Source organism: Peromyscus eremicus, chromosome 10, assembly GCF_949786415.1.
Source record: "Peromyscus eremicus chromosome 10, PerEre_H2_v1, whole genome shotgun sequence".
NCBI classification, from domain to species: domain Eukaryota; kingdom Metazoa; phylum Chordata; class Mammalia; order Rodentia; family Cricetidae; genus Peromyscus; species Peromyscus eremicus.
Genome location: NC_081426.1, coordinates 16,200,926 through 16,212,646, shown reverse-complemented (window position 1 = coordinate 16,212,646; position 11,721 = coordinate 16,200,926).

The window sequence follows — 11,721 nt, the reverse complement described above, 5'->3', positions numbered from 1 at the left end:
TATTTTCATATTGTCTGAAGTCTTCTTTTTCAAGGACTTGGAACATCAAAAGTATAACAAAGAAATGGAAGTACATAACCACAATACCCCAACCCACTTATTGTTATCATGTTTTGTTTCAATAACTTAAGCTCCTTATATTTCACACTTAGCATGGCATATATTTAATTTTCTAACCTGCCTTTTTTTTCTTTTCTGAGAGGGATAGGGTTTACATAATTCATTTTTTACTTTGAAAAAACTGTTTTTTATTTAGAATATATTCTGATTATAGGTTCCTCCCTCTACTCATCCCAGTTCCTCCTCTCCTCCCCTTCCCTCCCCTCCAGACCTACACTTTCTGTCTCTCATTAGAAAATAAGATGTTCCTAAATAATGGTTCTCATCTTTCCTAATGCTGTGACCCTTTAATATAGTTGTTCATCTTGTGGTGACCCCTAAAGATGAAATTATTTTCAATGGTACTTCATAACTGTAATTTTGCTACTCTTATGAATCATAATGTAAATATCTATGTTTTCTCTTGTCTTAGGTGACCCTTGTGAAGGGGTCATTAGACCCCTCAAAGAGGTCATGGCCCACACATGGAGAATCAATATTAGGATCTAAGAGATTCCAACTCAGCATGACAAAATATAATGAAGGGAAAAGAAAATCATATCGAAGTTGGACACAGGAACCCAAGAGGAGGAAAAGAATCTCAAGAGCAGACATAACAGTTAGAGACCCACTTGATCTCACAATCATGAATCTCATAAAAACATTAAGCTAAAAGCTATGATATATATGCAGAGGACCTGGTGCAGACCCATGTCGGCTCTGTGCTTGCTGCTTCATTGTCTGTGAGCTCATATGTCCCTTGCTTAGTTGATTCAGAGGATTGCGTTATCCTGAAGTTCTCCATCCTCTACGACTTTCTGTGTTTTACAGTCTTTCTGCCTCCTCTTCTGATGGATTCCCTGAGCTCCTAGGGGAAGGATTTGATGAAGATTCCCCCATCTAGACTCTCTCCACAAGATATCTAGCTGTGGGTCTCTGCAGGTGTTCCCATCTGTTGCCAGAGGAAGCATCTCTGATCATGACTAGATAAGGTACAGATCTATGAGTGTGGTGATACTTTATTTGTGCTGAAATGTGATATTTATTTGTATGTTAATAAAGTTTGCCTGGAGATCAGAGGTCAGCCAGCCATAAACAGAAGTCAGGTGGTGGTAACCCATGCCCTTAATCTGATCACATGGCAGGTAGAGTCTCTGTGTAGTTAAGGACACAGCCAAGTGTGGTGACACGAGCCTTTAACTCCAGTACCAACCATAGAGACCTGGAGGTCTGTATAGACAAGCAGTGATGAGGAAGTCATGTGGCTGGGCTTAGAGCCAATGAGAAGGCAGAACAGGAAGGCAATAAAAGCATAGGTCAGACAGGAAGAAACTCTCTCTGTGGAAGCTACTGCGTGGTGGTAAGCTAAGGCTTGTCGTGGCTATTCGCTCTGATCTCTTTGGCTATTATGTTTGTATTGGCTCTGTATTTCTTATTTAATAAAACTGTTTCAAAGTTCGTCTACATATGAGTATAACAGAATGTCATTAGGAGTCATTTTATTGATACTATTTTTAAAGACCAATAGTGTTTGGTTTTACCCTAGGTCTCTGGGCTGTCTAGTCTATCATTCTTGGTTTCCCAAGCAGTGTTGGGTATCAATTCCTTCTGGTGAAGTGGGCCTTAAGTCAAATCAGGCATTGGGTAGCCCACATTTTCACTTTAGGTTTTAGTTTAACACCTTTCCACTTGCTACAAACTGCTATGTAGAAATGATTTCCACTCATTTTATTATGTAATCTTTCAAATAGGCATCATAATTTACTTACCTCTACCAATATTTTTGAAATATTTTCATGTTTCTAATATTTTATTTTATTATAAATAACAGCATAACAAATGTATCAGCCCATAAAATACTTTGTTCTTTTTATATATTTTATTGGTAGTGTCAAAATGATAAAGAAAAGCATTGTGCCAAATTAAACTTCTGTCCTCATTTCACAGTCATTCATTTTACATGTACATCCCAGCAATGTGGTCTGCTTATACACAAGTATGTGCACATACATTCCAAAGAAAAATGCACATACATTAAAATATTAACTAAATTATTAAGGCAGAACATTACTCAGTTTGAGTTTCATCTGTTTTTATTACCTCTGGATACGAACAAAATTAAAAACAGAATTGGGGTGAAAACTGAGAATAGTAAGAGTGAAAAAACAGAAACAATTGGTAAAACATGGTATAAAATTAATTTATTTGCAGTAACCATGCAGTCCACAGGCATTCAGGGATATAACTAGAAGGAAGGCTCTTATCATGGCAGTGACACATTAGATAATCCATAAACTCAAAGACATATTTTATCTTTTGAGACAGAGTTTCTCTGTATAACTTTCGAGCCTGTCCTGTGACTCACTCGGTAACCCAGGCTGCCCTCAAACTCACAGAGGTCTGCCTGCCTCTGCCTCCCGAGTGGGATTAAAGGCATGCCCCACCACCTCCTGGCTCCAAGACATATTTTTACCTCCTAAGTCATGGTTAAATTTGTGCTTTGAAACAAGACAGCATAGGCTTGAGACCCCTTTGTACATAACCATCATTTAGATATTAGGAAGCAGGTGGTACATTCCTCATGATAACTCGTATTCCTTCAGTTCTCTCATGAATTGAATTTCATGGTGATTTGTTTGATCAGTATTCCATAAGCACTCTCCCTTCACTCTTCTTACTATTCTATACATCATTTTCATATACTCTAATAAAACTGTTTTATTTCCTGAAGAAGAGATCTCAGTCTTATAGACAACCAGTAAAGATTTAAGCCGTTTTTCACTAATATCCCTATTCAATTCTTAGATTATTCCCTAAAGTAAATCAATTTGTCTTTCACGTTTAAATTTTTAAAATTAAATGTTTTGAAGATGACTGAACATCACTGAATGTATACTGAGATATTTCAGCTTATTAAAACAGCTTTCCGTCTTTATCTAACTTATCTGCCTTTTTTTAAGCACTGTACTTAGAGTCAAGTGTGGCCCTGAAAGCTATGCAGAATATAATCATAGGATAGAGACTGTGTTTCTGATGAAGGATCTCTCTGGATACTGATGTTCACATACAAGAATCTTTTCCAGAATCTCCCTTCTTCAGAACTGTAGTAGACATCACGACACATGAGATTTGTATCATTCTGATCAATGACTATGGAAACAAAACTATCATAGCACAAGAGAAAAGAAAAATTTATCCTGGCAGGCATTTTTGATATAGTGTCTTGAATATTAAGAATCTTATCATTCTGGTATAGTGCATTAGATTATTTTCTCATCATTGTAGTAAAAATGCCTGACAACAAAAGCTTAAATCGGAGCATGCAGTGGCTCAGTCCATGGTGTCCAGCATGTATTGTATTGTGTCAGATAGAAAACAGAGACTGACCAAGATCCATGGGTAGCTATGAACATTCAGAGACACATTCTAGTGACCAGACAGGCCATCCCCAAAAGGTTCTTTAGCCTTCACAACAGCACCACAAACTGGGAATCAATCCCTCACAAGGAGCCTGTGGAAGACATTGAAGATTCAAACCATGACACATATTCTAAAAAAGAACATATATCTTTCAATACAAACATTTAAAATTTTATGTTAACTCAAATTCTTGTCCACTGGTATGCCATATTTGAAATCTATTCATGCTGTTTTTTGAAAAGTTCTGCATTATTAGCTATAATTTGTATGTAAATTGGCAATAATTCCCTTTGTGTTGCACTGGAACATCATTATATGTAATTATTTTCAGTTAAAATGATAATAATAAGTTATCCATCTCAATGTTCTGTACTAACATCACATTTAAAAATACTTTATTAATTTGATCATCTAGTTTGGGATGATGTACTGTGAAGTTGTGACTCGTAGAAATGGCAGGAAAGTTTCATCCGTGACTGTCTCAAAAATATGGCTGTTTAAACAATATCGGAACAAGTGCAACATCAATAGACATGCTAATATGGAAGGAAGAAATCCCATGGGATCCCAAACCTAGAAAAAGATCTACAGGCGGCTAAGGAATATGGGCAGCAGGGGAAACAGGCTTCCCCAGGGATGATCTCCCAATTGGTTATACAATACAAAGAGGCCAGTCTTAAAATCAAATACATACGAATACCACAAAATAGGCTGAGCAAGTTGTGTGTGTATATGCTGTGGGATGTTCTGTATGGCAAATGTGTTGCTCTGATTGGTTGGTAAATAAAACATTGATTGGCCAGTAGACAGGCAGGAGGAAGTATAGGCGGGACAAGGAGGAGAATAAAGCTGGGAAGTGGAAGGCTGAGTCAGAGAGACATTGCCAGCTGCCACGATGACAAACAGCATGTGAAGATGCCAGTAAGCCACGAGCCATGTGGCAAGGTATAGATTAATGGAAATGGATTCATTTAAGCTGTAAGAACAGTTAGCAAGAAGCCTGCCACGGCCATACAGTTTATAACCAATATAAGCCTCTGTGTTTACTTGGTCGGGTCTGAGCGGCTGTGGGACTGGCAGGTGAGAGAGATTTGTCTTGACTGTGGGCCAGGCAGGAAAACTTTAGCTACATGTATATATACATACATATATGTGTACTCGGTGTGTGTGTGTGTGTGTGTGTGTGTGTGTGTGTGTAACAGTAAAATAAGGAAAAAGAGGCCATAAATTAAAGAGAGAGCAAAATAGGGCATGAAAAGGATTAGAGGTAAGGAAAGGGGAGAGGGAAAGAATGTAATTATATTTTAATTTCAGAAAAAAAATAAAAGTAAATGTAAGCCTTAGAAGAAAATAACATTAAATCTTCAATAAGAAGTCATAATTTATTTTTAAATATTTGTCAGTAATAAGGTTTTGTTCTAATTGGCTTTCTTTCCCCTCTCAGTTCTACATACTCTTTTCTAAGCTCAAAGAGTCCACTTAGTGCTGCCTGTGTGTGGGTGGGTATAGGATCATCTACTGGACCATGGAGAGCCTCTCAAGGGCTGCATATACGCAATGGAGAATGTTGCTAGATTCACTCATTTATTATTTTATTCATTAGTTTATATCTTAATACACTATATAATTCAACTTAAATTCTATGTCCTTATAATCTAGAGATAAATGAGAAGTCATCTTTTTCTTTATCAACTAAAATCCAAATGATGACAAAAACTGAGCAAACCAGAAATATGATTTTGTTTTGTTTTGTTTTGCAGTTGGCATGAAAGAATTCTAACTGTGCTTTGGTAAAAAATAAAAATAAAAAACATTGAATGGCATTTAGAACTAAAAAGTGGACAAATAAATGTGAAGTTTGTCACAATATGGGCAATGACATAAAGTTGAAATAATCCAACACTATGTCATTTGCAACTATTTCCCATCCGGACTCCCTGAAGACTAGCAAGAGGCTATTTGCTTAAATCTATTCAGCAATCTCCACTTTTCAGAATAGCAGGGCACAGATGTTCCCAGCTCTTCAAAACTTGTTCCTTTGTTCTGTAGTGAAGAGTTGAAGTGCATCATATTCACTGTATGAGAGGAACAATGAGGATAATAAAAACACATTTTTGGGACATTGATTCTCATTAATTTTATAAGCTGGTAGTTCTAGAAATTGCCTGATAGTTTTCAGTGGTCCAAACAGCAATTAATCTGCCAGAATGAAGGGCAATAATGTTTAAAAAATGGATGCTTTACTTCTTCTTCTTCATCTTCCTCTTCTTCCTCCTCATCATAAAATGTTATATTATGATGGAGATCAGCCCATCAGGCCTATACATGCTGAGCACATGCTGTACTCCTGAGGCTCACCCTAGCTCTGCCCTTATACTGTCTTCTTGCTGCACATTTCTTCCTAGTTTTCTATACAGGATCTTAACACAGAAAACAGATTTACTAGTTTATATATACTTTTTCCCGGCTAACTCACACTTTTCTAACCTGTTATTTAAAAAAAAATCAGCATATCTGTTCATTTCCACCTTTTGTGCTGTGTAGTCTGGAAACAACATGATAAGCTTTGTTGGATGAAATGAATTTTATTTGTAGAGATCAAATTTAAAACCACAATCCATTATTGACAAAATATGAGGCCATTCAAGTTGATATATCTCTAAGCCTGGTGTCCATAATATACAGTATCAAAAATAAACATTTTTTCTAAGTACTTTGTATGGTTGTTTTAAAATATAAATGGGAGTATATGTAAGAAGATAATATTATTAAATTAGTTAATTACTAGGGGCCCTACTTCTCCCCAGAAATGATTCTCCTGGATACATGCAGCTCTGAATCTAACTGGAGATCTGATACATCTGAATGAGCTGCAAGATTGCTGGGCATATCCTTTCAGTGAACCTTTGGCCAAACATTTCCAAGGGGAATAAAATGTTAAAAGCATACATAAATTCTAGAGAAAAGGAATGGGGCAAAGGGGTAGTTCAAAATGCACAGTTGTGTCTGCCAAAGAGATTGGCCTCTGCCCCTTTCTTCGATCTTTTGAGTCTACAAGTGAGAAAGGTGGCCCATAAAACAGTCAGTAAAACCAGAAAGAGATTTCCCCTGAGCCATCAAACAATTCTGAGAAGGAAAACTTTTCAGAAACATTCACATCAAAACTGTGAAAATAGCTGGTGGCAATGTCCCAGAGTTAGGCCTCAACATTCAGCTTCGAGCCAGGTAGGGCAATATAAGCATGGAGTCACCTGTGGAGTAATCAGATTGCCAGATGGCTGATTAGCATATATCAAACTAGAAGGCACATTCTGGCCTTATTACAAAAACTAATGGCAAATGGCTGGCTCTCTAGAGATGCCTGCTTCTCCATGGCATAGCACCTGGAGAGTATGAGGCATCATGCTATGGACCAGGGGTCATCTTGCTGCCAGGGAAATACTCTATAGTAGGCACTACATTTTTAGTGGGTGGGTGACCCAGAGGGAGGAAATGAGAGGAATGAGGGTAAAAATGTTCAGAGTCAGGGTGGAGTAAAATGCCTGAGTCCGATACCATATCCTACGAAGGATGAATGGCAATGGAGGTGCCTGGAGTTGTAATGCGGATTTGTAAGAAAGCAGACTTCTCAGTCACCTCAGCCCTTTATTGTAAATTGAATAGAAAACTTCAATATCTTGACCTTAAGATGAAGGATGGTAAAGACAAGCAGTCTTCCACCAGACCTGGAAGATCTGTCACATAGAGGAGAACTTTTCATCGCCCTGTGTAATGAAGACCTGAGGCTCATGTTCATTTACAAAGGAAACACTGACCTCAGATATCTGTACTTTTTTTTTTGTGGCCTCAGACGTTTCCATTTAATATTGGGCGTTGTCAAAAATTGGAGATGGGTTGTTAGCACTCAGTTTTGCAAGAGACCTCTTCAGAGTAATCAAGAGAAGGATTGTCAGGGATCAGTCTTCTTCATAAAGATGTCCAGGGTCTCAGATAACTTGAATTTTGACCCTGCAAAGCTATGTAAAAGCTGAATGCTGCGGTCTATGTATGAATTCTCAGCATTGCTATGGTCAGATGGGAAGTTGACTCAGGAGAATCCCTGGAAGTTGGCAGGTCACTGATCCTGGCATACACAACAGTGAACAAGAAGAACATTGCCACAAGGTAGAGATTGTGGCACATGTATGCCCTCACAAATGAACACACATGCACATATACACACAATCATATACACACATATATAACAATAAATTTATCACATGCCTTTTCAAAACATTCAAATATCGACACATTTATGAAATTAATTTATGGTAAGAATAGCAACCATTTGCATATTTACAGGCTTTGATATAGAAAGAAAAAAAAAAGAAAAGTGATGGGGACAGTTTTTATTGAAACACTTACATTCAGCTGAGATCAAGACTTCTTTAGACCACAAGGACATATTTTGCAGAGTATGATTTTGTGTAAATAGAAAGTTGTAACAGGAAAGATTAAACAGTGTTTCCTTTTAAAACTAAGTGAAACTAAGTAAAACTAAGAAAATTGAGTAAAATGAAGAGCAGATGAGAACCAGTCTTTTAATTCGGAGCACCTTAAAAACTTCATGTATTTTTTTTTTTATTTGTGCAATTAAGAGGAAAATAAAAGAATTCTATAACCCATGTGTAGCTGGAGTTTTCCTGCCTGGCCCACAGTCAGGGCAAATCTCTTTCACCTGCCAGTCCCACAGCCTCTCAGACCCGACCAAGTAAACACAGAGACTTATGTTGCTTTCAAACTGTATGGCTGTGGCAGGCTTCTTGCTAACTACAGCTCAAATTAATCCATTTCCATTAATCTATACCTTGCCACATGGCTCGTGGCTTACCGGTATCTTCCCATGCTGTTTGTCACCGTGGCGGCTGGCAGTGTCTCTCTGACTCAGCCTTCCACTTCCCAGCTTTATTCTCCTCCTTGCCCCGCCTACACTTCCTGCCTAGCCAACGGCTAATCAGTGTTTTATTGATTAATCAGTAACACATTTGCCATACATCACACAACACCCATGTTTAGTTAAAAAGAGAATACAGGCTGTCTTATATAGACCTTAAGAAGAGTTGCAGTGAGTAATAAAAGAGACTGGGAATGAATAGTAGGAAGGAGAGATGCAGCCATGGATAATAGATAACACTGGAAATAACAGGTGTCATAGTGGTTGCATAGTGTTGAGCAGAAATGGTGCAATACACAGAGAGTAAAGAATGATTGCATACCTAAATGAAAATACCTCCGAACTCCCCAATCTTAGGTCTCTTTTTGTTTATCTCCAGAATCATCATCATAATAGCATGTATTTAAGTGTTACTGACAAAATACCATGATATAATCAATACAAAGAATCAATGATAAACAGTAGGTATCACTTAAACACTGATTTATCTGACTCATATATTTTTCAGCATTAAGAATCATTGACAATAATATATATATTTAAAATACAATATGACATCTTGAAAGAAATTTTATTTTAATTACTAACTATTCTAATTATTCTATTTGACTTTTCTATACACTGTATACGACTATCTTTAATAACTGAATGCTTTGGCCCCTTCATTATTAATAATTCTTTCTCATAGCTCTATTATAAAGTTAATTTCTTCACTTTAGAAAAAAGTTTGAAAAAATATTTTTTTCTGAATGGATTGGCAAGACATCTCAATGGTTAAGAGTGCTCACTACGCTTTCAGAAGAACAGAGTCTGGTTCCCAGCACTCACTCACATTGGGCAGCTCATAATGGCCTATTACTCCAGTTCCACAGAGTCTTGGGCCCTCTTCATACATGCATACATACACCCCACAGACACACATACATTAAAAAACAATAAAACAGATCTTTAAGATGTTCTATGTAGAATTATTAGTGAAAGGAGAAGTGGCAGGACCTACTTTATATTCCTTTTCCCTTCTGCTAGCTTGTTTATAACTTCCTACTGCCTTGTATATGGTTCATAAAGTAAGATAAGGCTGAAAATTGCTGAATAAGACTCAACAGCATGATGGGCCTGGCTTGCCTCACTGGTATGTGAGAGTTGTTTTATGCAGTATTCCTTAATTAAGCTGTCAATGATGGTATTTAAAATATTCTAGAGTGGGAACATTTGTGTTAGGGAAGCTTAAAAATCCCTGAAATAAGGAGGCATCTTTGTATTTTATAGAAGTATTTGTTATTAATTTGCCAGTATAACTCTGTGTATCAGCTTACACTTACCCAGTGTAGTCATGTATAAATTGAATGAATATTGATTACCTACCCTATGTGATCCTCAATTTACATCATCTAATAAGGCAAAGCAGTAGCTTTCCTTAAGGAATATTTTGCTAAATGAGACTTCCACAAAATATTTAGCACATCACCAGTTGTAAATGACAGATATAAGGACCATTGTCTATAACTGTGTATAATAAGATAGGACTCAAGCAGGTCCTGTTCCTTTCTACTTCCTGACAATTACTCCCATTTCTGGGACCAAGAACATGGAGGCATTGACTAAGTGTTCTTTCTTACACGCTTATGGTACCTTGGATAAAAACTGTGACTGATGACTGCTTATAGCAACTTTCCGGTCTGCTGTGGTCTGCCGAACATTGAGAACAGCTGGCACATGAAATGATTTATAGAAGAGAAGTAAGCAATGCTCAAGGAGCCTCAGGATTTGGGTTTGCATAATGAAGACATGCAGATTTTCATCATGTATCTTTTTAAATTTATTTTTCCAGTAAGATTAGATGTGTTTTATGAATAGTTATATTTTTATAATTTAAAAACTGAGACTCAGATACTTTATTTGACCATGCTTTTATTCATAAATCAACACTTTACATGGAAAAATAATCTTTAAAATTTAATGCAAAAATTCACAGATATTTTTTCAAATCATGGATATTTACAAACATATAGAAACTTTAAAATCCAAACTAAACACTGAAAACAGTTTATGTGATTTAATTTTAAATACGTATGAAAATAAATTTTATGTTATTGTCCCAAATGAATGTTGTCCCATCATACTCACAATGTTGGTCATTGTCTCTGTAGGATTTGAACTGCTTCTTGGAAATCAGACATGGTCTCTTTTCTCTAGTGCTACAGGATTGAGATGTGTAGAAGGAGGTAAAGTAAGGAAAGAAGGAAGTTCACTTTGACTCTTATATTTGAGACCATGCTTCACTCTAAGAAAGTGTGAACTGGCATAGAAAAGCAGTTCTTTTCTTCTATTCTCAGAAGACCTATATTCTCTGTAGCAGATGGCAGTACCAAGCTCATTTACTTAACTATGGGATTGTAACTGAATTACAATACATGATATTTAAGTGGAATATAATTGAAAGTATATCTCAGCATAAGATTTGATAAGCTACATCAGCTATCTACCCATAGCTACATAATAGCAGCTACAAACGACTTAGTCCTTTCATCCAAACGAAGGTGAATTATCCCATTCACGCTCCTCTGTAATTATTCTGTCAATGATAGGATGTCTTTCCTCATGATAATCACCTAACATTCTCCAGCATGAGATTTGACTACCACTGTTTGGGTATGGAAAAGTAAAACATAATTGTCAAAAAATTAGCAACATCTTTTGCTTCATGTTCAGAAATAGCCACATTTTCATATCACAAGCTGCAGAAAGTGCTTCATTGAGCACTGGCATCAAAGTCACATATAAGAAATTCACCAAAAAAGAGAAAATCTTCATACTACCTTTGTTCCTCTCAGACAATGACAATTTAGCATTGTTCTTTAGTATGATTTTCATGGGTCGTCTGTGCTTTGCTAATTTAGAGAATCTACTTTGAAGAGACACAGAATAATTTTAATTCTTCTTTATTGTCTAGCTCTTGAAAAACATAAGAAGCAAACAGCATGGGATGATCATGAGGTTGTCCACATGGTGGATGGCAAGTGCCATCTGTAATGGAGACAGTCACATATTCATTTCTATTCTGTTGACTACACTGATACTCATCCATGGTTCAGAAGCACAAGAATGAAAATCGCTCCTAAACACGTGTAATCATCAGGATTGAGTCAGAAACAATGTTCTTAAATTCTTAAATCACATATGATGAAGAGACATGGTGCTGTGAAAGACACATTCACAGCGTAGGATGCTTTGGGCTTTACCATTCACCTCTGGCTTCTCCTAGCACC